This window comes from Myxine glutinosa, chromosome 5 (assembly GCF_964187855.1).
Source record: "Myxine glutinosa chromosome 5, kmMyxGlut1.1, whole genome shotgun sequence".
Lineage (NCBI taxonomy): Eukaryota > Metazoa > Chordata > Myxini > Myxiniformes > Myxinidae > Myxine > Myxine glutinosa.
The window spans coordinates 90,110,327-90,128,370 of NC_136265.1; positions in this window are offsets into that span (position 1 = coordinate 90,110,327).

Below are 18,044 nucleotides of genomic sequence, written 5' to 3' on the forward strand. Positions count from 1 at the left end.
GAGGAGTGTGAGGAGTTGGCGAGGAGTGTGAGGGGTTGGAGAGGAGTGTGAGGGGTTGGAGAGGAGTGTGAGGGGTTGGAGAGGAGTGTGAGGGGTTGGAGAGGAGTGTGAGGAGGTATTGGAGAGGAGTGTGAGGAGGTATTGGAGAGGAGTGTGAGGAGGTATTGGAGAGGAGTGTGAGGAGGTATTGGAGAGGAGTGTGAGGAGGTATTGGAGAGGCGTGTGAGGAGGTATTGGAGAGGAGTGTGAGGAGGTATTGGAGAGGAGTGAGGAGGTATTGGAGAGGAGTGTGGGGAGGTATTGGAGAGGTGTGTGAGGAGGTATTGGAGAGGAGTGTGAGGAGGAGTGGCAATAGAGAGGCATGAGGGTGGAGATGAGTGAGGGGTCACATATTATGTGAAATAAATAAATTGTGTTCATTACACCATTTTAACCATCTATCTATAATTCCATTAATCTCTGTGTGTATGTGTGTATGTGTGTATGTTTGTCTGTGACCGCTGTTTCTCGACAACTACCGGTCCGATATACTTGAAACTTGCCAGGTATATTGCTGGGGACCCGAGGATGTGCCTTTTCAAGGTTTGAAATTAATCGGACAAGTAGTTACCGAGCTATGGCGATTTCTTTACCAAACACTGCAAGCCGTTCGCTTTGGACCAAACCATTGCATGTAAATAGAGGGGGGGGGGGGGGGTTCTGTGGTCGTTGCGAATGGACCAAACCATTCATGTAAATAGAGGGGGGGGGGGGATTCTGTGGTCGTTACTGCCACGTGGTTTCAAAGTTTTTTTTTGTTGTTGTTGTTTGCACGCATGTTTTTTTGCACCCACATACGGGCACGCCCTAGGATGTTTACACACACACACCCCTACCCAAATATTTTTTTTTTTTTTTTTTGGCAAGGAACGGGCACCCACGTACGGGCACGTCCTAGCTTATATATAGTACGGGCATGCCCTAGTTTTGTAAAATGTAATGTGCAGCATGTAAATCAAGATGGACAAATGTCACACACGTCCATACCCATGGGATTCCCACGGGTGACCCCACTAGTAAATAAATATTGCATCAATATCATTAAAAACAAGCACGGCACTCAGGAGAGAGCATGCCTCCGCCTGGTTGGCCATATCACTCAATGGTGAAGAATCACTTAAAAAATGAAATAATTCTCAAATCCGAATCCATATTCAGATCTTCACAAAAATCGAATCTTTTTGTCCTTGTCACACACCCAAACCAGTCCACCAAGTTTCGTCCAAATCCATCCACAACTTTTTGAGATATCCTGCTATGTATCGTTTTTGGCCCTATCTCCAATGGTGAAGAATAACTTTAAAAATTCTAGTAGCTGGATCCGAATCCGCATCTTCACCAAAATGTAACCATTTCATCCTTGTCACGTACGCTACATCTCTGCCAAATTTCATCTGAATCCGTCCACAACTTTTTGAGATATTTCTTTCACAAACAAACAAACAAGCAAACTAGAAATTGGTCAGAGACCGAGGACTTGCCGGAATGTACTTTTTTATCGGCCATTTTGGATGAAAATGGCGGGAAATCTATATCTATACATGTATACTCTTGAAATCTATACATGTATACTCTTGAAATCTATACATGTATACTCTTGAAATCTATACATGTATACTCTTGAAATCTATACATGTATACTCTTGAAATCTAAACATGTATACTCTTGAAATCTATACATGTATACTCTTGCGGGCGGTGTATAACTAGCAGCATAGCCAGCATAGCTATTTGGGCGGTGTATAAGCTAACAGATCGCTGTCTCCATCGATCTTGCCAAGGCCGTAACACCTATCGGCTCAAAATCCTTTTAACTGTTGACTTGGTAGTTTTTACAATGAAGGAAACACGTATCGGGAGTACATACAACAACAAAACAACAGGCATTTTAAGGCCATTTTCCCTGCAAGAGCAGGGGTTAGCCCTGTGGTCCCCATGACAATCTTCTCCATTTTGCCCTATTTTCTGCATCTCCCCTTGTTAAACCCCTTGCCCGCATTTCTTCTTCCACCATCTTTCGCCAAGTCTTTCTCGGTCTTCCCCGTCTTCTACTTCCTTCTACATTCATTTCCATCACTCTTCTCAACCAGTCACTTTCATCCTTCCTCAACACGTGACCAAACCATCTCTACCTGTTTCTCTTCACAGCATCTATCACAGACTCTATTCCCATCATCTTTCGCAATTCATCATTTGTCTTCCTCTCTTTCAACGATACTCCACACATCCACCGAACCATTCACATTTCCACCCTTTCCAGCCTTCGTTGCTGCTCTACGTTCATTACCCATGTCTCGCTCCCATAAATCATAACACTTCTCACACATGCACCATACACCTTTCCCTTCAGCTTCAACGACACTCCCCTCATAGTCAGCATGCCACTCAGTTCCCGAAACGTATTCCATGCACATCTCACTCTAGCAACCGGTGCCGAGTCTGATCCACCTTCTCCATTCAGCATGTCTCCTAGGTAACAAAATGTTTTCACACCTTCCAGCTTCACGCTGTCTCAAAGATCCAACTCAACATTTCCTCCATCTGCAGCTTGAATGCACACCTCCATGCACACCTTACACTTGAATGTAGCTGCCACACTGGTTAATGACCCTCTCAAACCACAACATTTTTGATGAATCCACTCAGCGCACATTGTACATTGAATGGAATTCACTCCGACACCCTTCCTGCACACAGCACACGGCCACTTCCCAGTTCTTTCCACCTCACCACATGCTTTACCACTTGACATCACCTTCGTTTTTCCGATATTCACCTTCAGACCTTTTGTCTCCATACATTCCTCCCACTTGTTCATCTTCTCCTTTTCAGTCCATCCATACTTTCTGCAATCAGCACCAGATCATCTGCATACAACAACTCCCACGGTAAACCCTCCTTTACGTTCCGAGCCAGCACCTCCATCACAGCTACAAATAGTAGTGGACTTAGTACCGACCCCTGATGCACTCCCACCTTCACCTCAAACTCACCACTGTTCCCGTCCTTCGTCCTTACAGCTGTGCGCACTCTTTTGTACATTGCCATCACTACTCTGATCAGCCATTCCTCCACTCCTAACTTCCTCAATGCCCATGTCACTACTTCACGTGCAACCCTATCAAATGCTTTCTCCAGATCAACAAACCCAAGAAACAAGTTCTTCCTCTTCTCCATGTACTTCTCCTGCAACTGCCTCACAATAAAAAGCGCATCTGTCGTCCCTCTTCCTGGCATAAATCAAAACTGCATTTTGTCACTCTTCACTTTCTTCCTCATCCTCCTCTCCAACACCCTTTCCAATACCTTCATTCCATGCTCCAATAACTTTATCGCTCAATACGAGCCACAGTCCAGAGGGTCACCTTTCCCCTTGTATAGAGGAGCGAGGGTACTCAATTCTCAATCCACTGGAATGCGGCCTTCTTTCACCACCAGATTACAGATCTCTGTCATTCTCTTCACACCCCAACTTCCTGCTGCCTTCAACATATCTCCCACAACTCCTGTCGGCCCTCCTGCTTTTCTACTCTTCATTGCTTTTATCGCTTCCTCAACTTCCTTCTCGGTTATCTTCTCTGCCGGTCCTAAAACTAGGTTACTCTCTGTGTTGCCATCCCATTCATTCTCTGCATTCAACAGCATTTCTATATATCTCTTCCATCTTCCTTTAATTCCATCTGGGTCCACAACGATTTGTCCCACTTCATCCTTCAAGCAACTCAACCCCATCACATCACACCTCTCTTTCGCTATCTGCTTTGCAATCCTGAATACCGCTCTCTGACCTTCTTCCAAATCCAAGCGTTCTCCGAACATTTTCCGACATGCCTCCTGCGCCTTTGCTACCTCTTTCTTTGCAGCCTTCTTGGCTGCCTTATAACTTTCATGCACTGCTTTTTCTGCACCCATACCCTTCGCCTTCTGCCATTCCTTGAGCTTCTTCCTCTTCTCGTCAATCCTCTTTCCAACATCATCCCACCACCATATTTCCGAGTGCCTCGGTGGTCCTTTTGTCCATCCACATACCTCACCAACGGCTCCCAACAGACTATCTTTCATTGACATCCAACCACGTTCAAGCTCAACCATGTCATCCTCTACCCTACTCAGCCTCTCTTTTAATGCCTCCCTCACTGTCACCTCTTTCAACCTCCACACCTTCATTCTCGGTTGTGACTTCACCCGCCGAGCTCTCCTCGCACCTTTCACCCTTATGTTGCAGACAACCAAGTGGTGCTGTGAAACAGCCTCCTCCCCCGGGATCACCTTTGTGTCCCGGAGGTGCCCCCTATCTCGCCTACGCACCATCAGGTAGTCAACGGTTGTCGTCGACCCACCTGACGTGTATGTAACAAGCTTATTGAGCTTATTATTAAGCTTGTTGATTATTATTAAGATTATTAAGCTTATTGAGCTTATTGAGCACAGACCACGTGAGCAATTACATCATAAATTTATATTCTCTAATATAATTGTTGCATAAAATCACACTCTATAAATTTCAAACTGATCAGACCAAGCGTTGTCCCTCTCAAATTATGTCATAATTACGGATCAATGACGTCATTGTTAACAACACCTATTTCCCATGCAACACCATTAGTGGGGTCACTTTTTACATAATTCTTTACAATGACACCATAATTAACAACACCATAATTCTTTACAATGAGCCATATTTCAATTTTTTTCATGGAGCGGTTTTGGAAATAGAGATGCATCATTTTTTTGGTTTTTCTAAGATGGCACCTGTACCATGTGACCTAAGACATCATAATTATCATTTAAATATTCTACAGGAGGAAGCGCTCCGTTGAAAATTGTGTCCATCAGTCCAACAGTTGCAGAGAAAAACAATTCACACTGAACGGATCAAGCGTTGTACTTGTCGAATTATGACGTCATAACAAAGGCACCGATGACATCATCACAAACATATTGTTATGTCGGGGGGTAAAGGGATATCTTGAGCCAGGTAGATCTGCGTAGGTAACATGCTTTGACAGTCACGATAGGGAATCTACCCTGTAATAAGTTCTGTGTTTTTAGGTGGTTTGTCAGGGTAAGAGTATACCTGTGAACATACAAGGATGTTCGTGTGTTAAATAGTTGTAGGGACGAAGATAAACCCCTGTGTATCAGACCTGGTAATCAGCCCTGTTGTAAGAATCAGATCTACAACATTGTCCCAATAGTGAGTTTAATTCAGAATCGATCTCTGGCAACACCTGCAAGAAATCAACAAGCATCATATCAGTATTCAGTAATCATAGAAGTAATGATGGATTTGCCATTAGTACAAGCAAGCCTGGAACATCTAGTAATACGCACCATCTGAGTATGCACTCGACCACACAGAATAAATGTCACAGGAATGATCGGAGCGCTGTCCGTCCGAGTTCTTATGGGAGCCTCTCAGTGGTCAGAGGCAGCATCGCACCTGGGTTCAACTTAGACACAATTTCATTACATTCTCCCCTACGTTAAAACTTCACCACCTCTCGGGACGGAAATCAAGCTAGCAAAGCATAGCAGCAGAGTAATCAGTTAGCAATGGTCCATGTCAGTCAGTCCAACCATAGCGGTCGGGGCGGCAAATTTCTCTCCCGGCGCGTGTCCGATAGACACCGGATACCACATCCCTGAGGCCGGAATCCCCCGCATCGGAATGTCCACCTAAATCGGGCGACGGCGGTGGCCCCACAAAGCCACCCGGATCGGGTGCATGTGGCGATGGGGTAGCCGGTAGATTCATCATTGTCGGATCAACTGCACCGTAAGCCGGCTCGTCAATATCCCGCATGGGGCAAAATGGGGCATCGAGACTGTAGACTCCCGCCCGTTGGGCAACAGTACACGAGCGTGCTGGGGATTGGTTTGGAGAATACGCACCTTGTCAACGAGCGGGTCATATTTACATAGAGCGAACCGCGCGTTTGAGGAAGTCCGGTCCGGGCTCAGCAAGCCAGCCCGGCAGAGGACGGGTACCGCCCGAACGACCCGCGAGTAACGAAACATACGGTCGTGGGGAGTTTGATTATAGCGGTGCACAATAAAGTCCTGATCGAACTTAACGCCCCGGGTAGCGACCAAGCCCATCGGTCCAGTCCTAGTCCGTGGGACTTAAGGCTCCGAGTAACGGCTCTCCATATGATGCCATTAAATCGTTCTCCCTGTCGGTTCGCCTGTGGCCTGTACGGAGTAGTATAGCTAGAAGTGATATTATGCTGGAGCAAGAAGTTTCTCACATCCTGGGACAAGAACACAGCGCCTCGATCGGTGTGCACATCGTCCGGATTCCCAAGCATAGAAAACAAGTTCTGCAGACACCGGATAACCGTAGCAGCAGACATATCGCCCGCACAGGAAATCAAAAGGGAATCTAGAGAACTCATCAACTATCGTGAGTAGATAACAAGAGCTACTTTGATAGCGTAACAGAAATCGGCTAGCTCAATCCGCCAGCAAGTGATATTCTCATTTTTAATGCGTTGAGCATGTTGCGTGTCGTACATAAAGGCAACACTCTGTTGATCCGTGATGATCTGAAAACATCGACCGAGCAAATATGGACGCCAACGCCTGATCGACTCGATGATGGCATACGCCTCCTTTTCGACAGACGAGTGTCTTCGTTCCGCAGAGGAGAGAGTCCTTGAAAAGAAGGCCACAGGTCGCCCCCCTTGAGAGTGCAGCAGCTATCATGTGGTCCAACGCATCGCTTTCCAAAACAAAGGACTTGTTTTCGTCAATAGTCGACACAGCGGCGCCAGCTATGTCGGGCTTCAGGCCATGGAAAGCGGCCTCAGCAGCGTGACTCATGGGGAACGCATTGCAATCCACAAGTGGACGAAGCTTCTCGGAAAAATTTTGGACCCACTAAGAGTAATGAGCAAACAGCCCGAGAGCGCGCTTCAAAGAAGCACGATCGTGGGGTGGGACCATGTCAAGCAAGGGTCGCATACGCTCCTTATCTGGAGCGATAGAGCCGTGGGTCACGGTGTACCCCAGGAGATCTATCGTTCGAGCAGAATAGCGACATTTAGCCTCGTTCATAGTCAGTCGATACTTGTGCGCAACCTCGAGGAAGCGCTTCAGATTAGCATCATGATGTTCTTTGTCATACCCACAAACCGTGAGATTATCCAGATAAACAAAGACATCGGTTAAATTCTCCTTCGCAATGAGGTCGTCCATGGCCCTTTGGAAGCATGAAAAACCCCATTCGTGACCCCGAAAGGCAGCCAGGTGAACTGGGACAACCTCTGTCCGGATTCAAACCCAGTGTAGATGCGATCTGCCTCGAAGTGTGGAATCTGATGATACGCGCTACGTAGATCTAGAGTGCTATATACCGAGTACTGTGTGTGCTACCTGTCGTACCAGAGAATCCATTCCCGGGAGTGGGTAGGCGTCCAATTGGGTAAACCGATTAATTGTCTGCTAATAGTCGATTACCATGCGTTTGCGATGCGATTCGGTTCGAACCACCAAAACCTGGTCCCGCGAAGGTGATCCACAAGGTTCAATGTTACCTTCCTTTAATAGCCGCACAGTCTCTTCAGCAATGAATTGCGTGTCAGCCCGTGAGTAGCGTCGCGATTTAACAGCAACCGGTGTAGTCAGTAGTCATATTGGGAAACGTCGACAGTGGTTCAATTTCCATCCCTGCAAGAGCACACACAGCAAGAGTATCAGCACCACCAAATTCCATTTCCAAACGCCCATGTCGCCGGAGAAAATCGTGTCCCAGCAAAACTTCTGCACATAATGCTGGTAAGACCATTACATGCACATCCGGAAACATTCGACCCTTAATCACAAGCTTCAATCGACATTCCCCCCGAGTGCTGAGCCATATCCCTTGAGAATCCATGAAGATTCTGTGTTTTGTCCCGAGAATCGGCCAGCCATGCTTCTGAACAAGTTGTAAATCGACATAACTATCAGTGGATCCCATGTCGATTAAGGCATTTGCAAATTCTCCTTCAATCATGAATGGAATAACAGCGTTGGACAGGCCAGGTGGCCCTGCAGAAGTCGAGTCGTCGAGACGTGGCGCTTGAGCCTCGCATGCGGATCCGACGCCCGCTAATGTCTTCCGTGCAGTTGAAGTCGATTGTGGGCCGGTCGAGCCGTTGGTAGAGGGCGCACGAGCCACATGCGGAGATCCCTTCTTTCGTGTCGTCAAAGTCGATCATAGGTCGAACGAGCCGCCGCTAGAGGGCGCTTGAGCCACGCGCGGAGATCTGACACAAGCTTGCGCCGTTCATGAGGCCAAACCCGGCAGTGGGCTGGGTGTCGAAAGAATTCCCGTCAAGGACGGTCGAGCCCTGTACCTTTGTGATTGCGCCACTTGTTTAGTCGGCGCAGTAAGCCTCATCAAGGTTGAGCGCTCAGCGCGGGGCCCACGGAGAGGGGCGATTCCAATCAAGGCCGCGCGAGGCGCTGATTGTTTCTCGGGCGGAGAGAGAAGCACATTCAGCGTCGACCGATTTCGCCGGCCCCGGGATGAACGACAAGCCTTCGCAAAGTGACCTTTCCGAGAACACGAATGACACGACGCCCCCTTAGCCGGAAAAACTGACCTTAGATGGTTCCGGTTCCCACAGAAAAAGCACTTAGCGTTACTTCCGGCCTTGGGTCCGACCGCAGCGGCCGCTGTCACACTCGGGTCGAGGTCCTCGAGCGCGTCGGTTGTCTCCGATTCCGGCGAGGATGCAGCATCCGCTTGCTCGGCGGTTGCTCTCTCCGGTCGTGTTGCACCGGTTAATCCTGCAGTGACGTATGGACGATCATACGCGTCGGCTTGTACCTGCGCTTCATTGTACAGGAGGGATAGCCGATGAGCCTTTTCTAGTGTCAAATCTTCTTCTTCAAGTAATCTCTGTCTGATGACTGGAGACCGAATCCCAGAAACAAAAGAATCCCGCACAAGATCATCACAGACTTGTGCATGAGTGCGGGTTTCAGTAGTACAGTCCTTCACTAACAGGCGGAGGTCTTGAATGAACTGGTCAATGGTCTCCAAGGGTTCCTGCCGCTGAGTCACGATCAGATATTGAGTATAGACCACACTCCGAGTTTTGATGTAAATACGTCTCATTTCTGCCACAGCAGTATCGTACATTCCACACTGGGATATATACGTATACACGGTATGGTTCACTTTGGAATGCAGCACCGCCAGCTTGGTGACATCGGTGAGTTCCTCCTGAGCGTCCAGATGGCTGGTCAGTAGCTTTAGCCAGTGAAGTAGTTGAGCCGGCGCGTCCGGCGCCTGGGGGTCCGCTCCAAAGATCGGGACTTGCATGAGCTTGTGAGTCATGTCGATCTCGTTCAAGCCCAAGAGAAGATTCTGAATTAATTGTTGTTAGAATCAAATCTACAAAATTGTCCCAATAGTGAGTTTAATTCAGAATCGATCTCTAGCAACACCTGCAAGAAATCAACAAGCATCATATCAGTATTCAGTAATCATAGAAGTAATGATGGATTGGCAATTAGTACAAGCAAACCTGGAACATCTCGTAATATGCACCATCTGAGTATGCACTACACCACACAGAATAAATGTCACAGGAATGATCGGAGCGCTGTCCGTCCGAGTTCTAATGGGAGCCTCTCAGTGGTCAGAGGCAGCATAGCACCTGGGTTCAACTTAGACACAATTTCATTACAATCCCTTTGTCCCTTATGGCAACGCACTCATATAAACACTTAGATGGGTCCTTAGTGCACACATTAGTTAGTTCCCTTCCCTTACAATGACCTTGGAAGAAGACCGGCAGGAAGCCAGATCGGGGCACCGCCGGATGGCCGCCACCAGCCGCACCACCAGCTGGCCTAGCAACATCACGTGAGACGAGCCGTAACCACGCCCAGGGGGACTGTGATTGGTTGGCGTGGAAGGCGCGAACCTGGAACCAATCAGCGTGGAAGCCGCGAACCTCCAGCCAATCAGCGCTGAAGGCGCAAAACCACAACTGAGAAGGAGGTTGTTCATTGGAGGGAAGGCGCTGGAAGGTTCGGTGGACGGCGGGAAGGTACGAGGCTCTGGTTGGTGGCGCACCAGGTCTGACGTCACAGGCCAGGTTGCAAAAGGGCTCGCTGGACGACATTTTGTCTCTAGGCTCTCTTCGCACTGGACCCCGTCGTATTGGAGATCTCTCTCTGTGCTTGAAGCTCTTGCCCTTCTTTTTGGTCTCTGCGCTTTTCTTCGTCGTGCTGACGGTTCGCTCTGGGTGTGGAGTGGTGCTTGGAGTGGTCCTTCTCTGTGCTTCCGGAGCTTGGAGTGGTGCTGGGGCCTCGTGTGTGATCGACTCGGAGCTTGGAGCGGTGCAGGCCGTGCGGGGCCTGGCGAAGCGTGCGAGCGAGTGGACGGAGGGTTTCCTCGTGCCGGAGATTGGAGCCGGACGGGGCCGCGTTGGATGACGGACAGATAAGCTCGCACCACATTACAAAAACCCACGACGCACGTGTTCTTTTGTAATTCATTTTCCCCTGTCTCGTATTTGGAAGTCGGTGTGTGGGATCCCAATTTAGGATCATTATTAGATTTATCATCGCGTTTCTCTGTCCTGACCTTTATTTAAAATAATCCCTTGCATTACTTTCCATTCCTTGTTAAACCCGTGTTCGTTTGAGTTAATCCCCTGCAGGATCGGAGCTGCCGTCGGTTCCCTCTAGGTAAGCGCTTGCCGCCTCTTCCTCTTCACTTCTTCCTGCCGAGGTTGACAGCAAAATCCGTATTTGGTCGTCGCCTCCATTAAAGCCGTTTGAGCCATCCGCGGTCCCTGGTGTTAACCTTGAGGGATTCACACGACAATATGTCATTCCCCATGGAGAGTACTTGACAATGAGCCATGTTTCAATTTTCTCCATTGAGTGGTTTCAGAGATATAGAGGTGCAAAGTTTTTCCAAGATAGCACCTGTACAACGTGACCTATGACGTCATAATTATCATTATAATATTCTACAGGAGGAGGCACTCCTATGGTGAAAATTTCATGTCAACCGGACAAAGAATTGCACAGAAAAAAAACTTCATACTGATCAAATCAAGGGTTGTACTTGTTTGTCGAATTATGATGTCATAATTAAGGCACCGATGACATCATCATTAAACTATCTTATTCCCCAAGGAGAGTGCTTCACAATAAGACACGTTTCAACTTTTTCCATTGCGTGGTTTGGGAGATTATGGAGGTGTAACGTTTTTCGAAGATGGCGTCCATAGCACGTGAACTATGACGTCATAATTATGAATAAAAAATTCCACAGCTCCTGTCGTAAAATGTTGTGTCAATCGGACCAACGGTTGCCGAGAAAATGAATTTTTAAAATGCAGACACGGCACAAGTACGCCACACGTAAGCAAACCGAATGCCTAACCCTGATTTTCGCTTCACGAGTACAGGGTAACAACAAGACATCATGCAGAGCATGATACTTGCAAAATCCGTCCCCAAAGGTTTCAATTAATACAGCAAATTGTCAATTTCAGCAAGATTAAAATTGACTATATTGATCAAAGCTCGGGTTAATAGGATGAAAAGTCACAATTTTTCAAATGAAAATGGATGATTTTAGAAGTTTCACATTGAGTTGACCTTTGACCTTTTGACCTCAAAAATAGTTAGTTTCCCAATTTAGTGAAGCGCTATGCAAATGCTGTTAAATTTTCAAGTTAATCAGATTTAAATTGTTGATTTTTCAGGTGAAAATTTATGATTTTGGAAGTTTGACCTCGAGTTGACCTTGTCCTTTTGACCTCAAAAAATAGTTAGTTTCCCAATTTAGTGACTCAATGTGCAAATGCTGTTCAATTCCCAAGTCAATGGGATAAAAATTGACAGTTTTTCAGACAATTCATGATTTTGGAAATTTGGCCTTTGACCTTTTGACCTCAAAAATAGTTAGTTTCCCAATTTAGTGACTCAATATACAAATGCTGTTCAATTTTCAAGTCAATCGGATTTAAAATGGCGATTTTAGAATTTTGACCTCTAGATAACCTTTGACCTTTGATCTCAAAACCAATAGGCTTCTCAATTGTGATGACCTCTACAACTTTGGGAAGTTTAGTGACAATCGGTTTAGAATTGTGCCCTGTAGGCCGTTGACAAACAAAAAAAACATACAAACAAACAAACAAACAGACAAGATGACGTCATGCGGAGCATGATACTTGCAAAATCCACCCCCCACCCTGAAGAAAAAAAATTCCATGGATACAGCAAATTGTCCATTTCATCAAAATTAAAATTGACAATCTTGATCAAAGCTCAGATCAATAGGCAGAAAAGTGACGATTTTTCAGATAAAAAATGATGATTTTGGAAGGTTGACCTTGAGTTGACCTTTGACTTTTGAACTCAAAAATAGTTAGTTTCCCTATTTCGTGACTCAATGTGCAAATGCTGTTAAATTTTCAAGTCAATCGGATTTAAAATGGTGATTTTAGAATTTTGACCTCTAGATAACCTTTGACCTTTGACCTCAAAACCAATAGGCTTCTCAATTGTGATGACCTCTACAACTTTGTGAAGTTTGGTGACAATCGGTTTAGAATTGTGCCCTGTAGGCCATTGACAACAAAAAAACATACAAACAAACAAACAGACAAGACGACGTCATGCGGAGCATGATACTTGCAAAATCCACCCCCCCCCACCCCGAAGAAAAAAAATTCCATGGATACAGCAAATTGTCCATTTCATCAAGATTAAAATTGACAATCTTGATCAAAGCTCGGGTCAATAGGAAGTAAAGTGACGATTTTGCAGATGAAAAATGATGATTTTGGAAGGTTGACCTTGAGTTGACCTTTGACCTTTTGAGCTCAAAAATAGTTAGTTTCCCTATTTAGTGACTCAATGTGCAAATGCTGTTCAATTTTCAAGTCAATCGGATGAAAATTGAGGATTTAAAAAACTTGGCCTATGTTGACCTTTTGGCCTATGTTGACCTCAAAAATAGTTGGTGGTTGAATTCAGTGACCATATGCGTAAATCCTCTTAGAATTTCAAGTCAATCAAATGAAAATTGGTGATTTTAGAAATTCGGCCTATGTTGACCTTTTGGCCTATGTTTACCTAAAATATAATTTGTAGTTGAATTCAGTGACCAGATATGCAAGTCCACTTCAAATTTCAAGTCAATCGGATGAAAATTGAGGATTTTAGAAATTTGGCCTATGTTGACCTTTTGGCCTATTGTTACGGATTCGTCACATCCGTTGTTGTGGTTCTCATCCACTGTAAACATTTTTGATTCCATGTACTATTATTGTTATCGTTTAAGTGAATTGGAGATAACTGTTTTCAAAATGTAAACAAAAATTAATGTTTTAAAAAGAAACCGGAAACCGGATCGGGCCCCGGACGAAGAAGAAGAGGGAGAAGAAGAGGAAAAAGGAGGCGGAGCAAGTGAAGTGGAGAAGGAGCCGAGCTGCTTTGAGGTCTTGAGCAAATGCTGGCGAACAGGGGTCACGAGTGAACTTTGGGTTTCCTGGGAAAGGGATTCCTGCGACAGAGTTGTTATCGCTGTGACAGATAAATCTGCGTGTCAGGTTTTGCGGTTGATTCCGAAGAGAATCATTGGAGTGCCGTTTTGCCTTGCGCCCAATTTCGCATCGCTCCAGGTTTTTCACCTCGCTCCAACCATTTCAACGCATCCAGCCGTTAGCCTGGTTTGCATGTGTAACGTGGATTTTGAGTGGGAATTTGCGGTTCGCTGTGTGGGGAGCCGTTGAACATCCATACCCGAAGGTGTGATTTCCCAGTCGCCTCTTGAGGACACCTTTGCCCATCTTTGGCAGTGTGACTGTCAACCGAGCGGGATTCTGGTCTCGATACAACATCGTTCTGATGATCACTGGAGCGTGGATCGACTTTGGCTTGGAGCTGGGACAGAGACATTGGGAATGTTATTTTCGCTCACTTGGAGCACAGTGAGTTATATTGTACGAAACTGATGGTACCATCATAGGAATGATATTGTTGCGGTTTTGAGAACCCACACAGGTAACATCATGAAAGGTTAAAGGTTGCACCCCATAGTTAGGCCACATGCAACACGTAGGTCACCTTAGAACATTAGTTATTTCTTAGTATATGTGAGATAAGGCCATTTCCAATAGTTATCATCTGCGTTGTGTAAAACAAATAAGAGTAGGCCCCGTTCATTCTGCAGCCCTCCCTCCAATCGACTCCATTGCGCACTATCCAGTCTGCACCCCATGCCCCATTGCACCCATCCAATCTGCACCCCATTGCCCCTCGCATTAGGATGTTCAAACCAGCCCAAATGCCACGAGGTAAGGCCCGAAAAGGGGGCGGAGCGTGAGGTCGGGGGTGTGGCCATGTCAAGCAGACATCAAGGGCGGAGCCGGTAAGACCCCATCAACCAACCAGGGCTCGAGTGGGCATGGCTAAGGGGCGTGGTAAGGGTGTGGCTAGAGGTTCGAGAGGGTTCGCTGGGTGTGGCAATAAAACCCTTTGCGCGAGGCCCCCACCTCAGTTATGAGAAGGGAGAGGCAGGCGCTTGAGTAGAGGACTTGCACGATTGCGTTTTACCAAGAGGACTGAACGGCACTCAATATATGAGAAGGACTCGCGTGCATACGGCAGTGGCAAAGAACTGGGACTTGGCTTGGCTTTGGTGACATCATTGGAAAAGCATTGCTGGAGCGGCGCATTGCAGAGGACTTGGGGAAGTGGTGCATTGTACCGAGCTATACCGGGAGCGCGTATAAAGGCGCCGGTACAACTATTACGTACGCCAGTATAATCGCCAGCTAACTGACCCCCCCCCCCCCCCCCCCAGTATAATTGTCCGATCCGTGCCACCGACACGGGGCGATCTTGCCTGCCGTCTACCATCACCATCTGCTTCGTGGTACGAGTCGGGGACCGGAGCGAGCTGTGGACGCCATCGGTGGACCCTCAACCCGACCATCTACAACCCCATGTGAGTGAGTCTGACAGTGAGTCTGAGTGCGAACGGGCCCATGTCCAGGGATAAGTATAAGACTGTATAAGGCTGCCCTGTGTATCTGCTTCTTCCTCTTCACTGTACATTGCTTTTTCTTCTTCTTCCTCTTCTTTGTACAAAGTGTGTAATAAACCAATCTGTTCTTTCTGTTTCCTCTTAATTCGACCGTCTTAGTGATTTCTCCATTGGGTAAGCGTGGCACGATCACAACCGCTCCAATCGGGTTAGTTCCCGTTAACGGCCCGAATCGCGGCTCGCTATCGCTCTGCGTGTCCACTGAAACCGTGGTTTGGGTGGGGTTATTTCCTTGCTTCACGGCCGGTGTTAGTACTTACGAGGTAAAGCCGAGGCCGACTAATTTGGCTTACAACCCTATTTAACACCGACCGGAAGGAACCTGATAGCCCGGGATCGAGTTGGCTAGATAACAGACAAGGGGATTAATCCCCCCTTGGTAAGGGGAAGGCCGACGTTTGAGATCTGCAACAATATATTGATTGTACAATTGATTACTATTGTTTTTGTGCTGTTATTCTTGTGTGACCTTAATACAATACTTGTTTGTTGGTAACAATTGGTGTGGTTTCACCATTGATCTTTGACACACAGAATAACACATCTTTCTGCCGTGAATCCTCTCGGGGCTCGGAAGTACACTGTGACCGGGGTTTGGGGAGGAGCACGTAACAGAAATTTGGGGCCTCATCCGGGATAGAATTCCCAAAATCCAAAATTCCCAAATTTGGAATTTCCTAACATTCCCAATTTTTTTTGAAAAATTGGAATTTTTTTTTGCATGAAGGTTAACAGGTGCTAACTGATAGTCACCATGGTGTTTGACGCAGAAAAGTTTGCGGTGTCCCCTAATGAGGCACAGCTCCAGGCGTTAAAAAGATCGGAACTCATGATATTGGCCAAATATTTTAATTTGGAGGTCCGGGTTAATATGAAGAAAGCAGAGATGCAGACATTGGTGGTGGAGTCTTTAGTGGGACAAGGAACATGGGAAGAGGTAGCCTTGGATTGGTTACCAGAGGAAAAAGTAAATGTGGAGCTCCGGAAAATGGAGATGCAACTGCAGAGCCAGGAAAGGTTCGAGGAGAGAAGAGCAGAGGAAAGAGCAGAGGAAAGGAGAGCTGAAAAGGAAAGAGCAGAACAGGAACGAGAACTCGAGGAGAGAAGAGCAGAGGAAAGAGCAGAGGAAAGGAGAGCTGAAAAGGAAAGAGCAGAACAGGAACAAGAACTCGAGGAGAGAAGAGCAGAGGAAAGACCAGCGGAAAGGAGAGCCAAAAGGGAGTTGAAGGAAGGTGACATGGAGTATCAGAAGGAACTTAAACTCAAGGAGCTGGAATTACTGGGAGAACGGAGAGAAGTCGTATCCATGCCGGCTAGTTCGACTAGTGAGAACTCTTGGGATGTTGGTAGGCATGTGAGGCTGGTTCCACCCTTCAATGAAAAGGAGGCAGCCAAGTTTTTTTTTACATTTTAAGAAAATGGCTCAAATGCTAAAATGGCCTGTGGGGTCCTGGACTATGTTAGTTCAAAGTGTTCTGGTGGGTAAAGCTCAAGATATCTATTCGGCTTTACCGATTGACCAATGTGCAGATTATAAGATAGTGAAGAAAGCCATTCTCAAAGCCTATGAATTGGTCCCTGAAGCTTACCGGCAAAAAATCAGGAATGCCAGGAAGAGGGAGAGTGAGACCCATGTGGAGTTTGCCAGAATGAAGGAAACCATGTTTGATAGGTGGTGTGACTCGAAGGAGATTGGGAAAGACTTCAACCTGTTACGACAATTGATCTTGGTGGAGGAATTCAAACAGTGTGTCCACGTGGACATTAAAGTACATCTCGATGAGAAGAAAGTACCAGAGTTGTATGAGGCAGCAACCGTGGCAGATGACTATGCCTTGACACACAGGATGGGGTTCCACAAACCTAACTTCCCGCTTAGAGTTAGCCAGAGGAGTTACGGAAAATCAGGTTCGGAGAACAAATTTTCATGGAGGCGGCCTAGAGAGGATTATGGGGACAAATCTGATACCGCGACTTTTAGGGATCAGAAGATTGCAGTTCCAAGACATACCTATCTTCCGGGGGGCCCGAGGCAGACCACGAGTTTTTCCTCAGGGCCTACTTGCACTTTTTGCAAGAAACCTGGGCATTTGATGTCCCAATGTTACGGCCTGAAAAGGAAAAATCAGGAGCGGAGTCAAACTAGTGTAACTCCGAATGCATTGGCCAATGCGAGAAATCGTCCTTGGAGGACAGTACCTTGTGAAGGTTCCCATGCCAAAGTTATGGCATCACAGAACGACCTTGTTCAAGAGGGTTACAAACCTTTTATTTCAGAGGGGTTTGTGGCACTGAATGGAGACTTAACGAACCAGAGACCTGTTAGGGTATTGAGGGACACAGGAGCACATCAATCTTTGATGCTTCAAGGCATTTTGCCATTGTCAGAGAAGACGGCAACTGGTGTTAGTGTTCTTTTACAGGGGGTTGGTGGCTATGTTAAAGCTCCTCTTCATGTCATCCATTTGAAGTCCGATTTGGTGTCAGGACCGGTCACTGTAGGTTTACAAGCCACTCTTCCTGTAGAGGGAATCTCTTTTATTATCGGGAATGATTTGGCCGGTGGTCGAGTTTCTGGTAATCCGATGTTGGTTGAAAAGCCCAATATGGAAAATAACACCGCAGAGTTAGAGCAGGACATTCCGGGTATCTTTCCATCCTGTGCAGTGACTCGTGCTATGGGTAGGAAGTGCTCTGAAGAGAAGGAGAAGGAAGGCGATGTGGATTTGGGTTCCTTTGAGGTATTGGAGGAAAATTCTGAAAGAGGTAATAGGAAAGGGAGTGACATCAAGGAACTTAAGGAAAAGGTGGCATCTGGACCAAAAGAGGAAATGGAGTGTCCGTCTGAGACATCTGGGAATGAGGTTGAACAAACGGTGCTGGTCCGAAAGAGACTAGTTGAAGAACAACACGGAGATTCGGAGCTCCG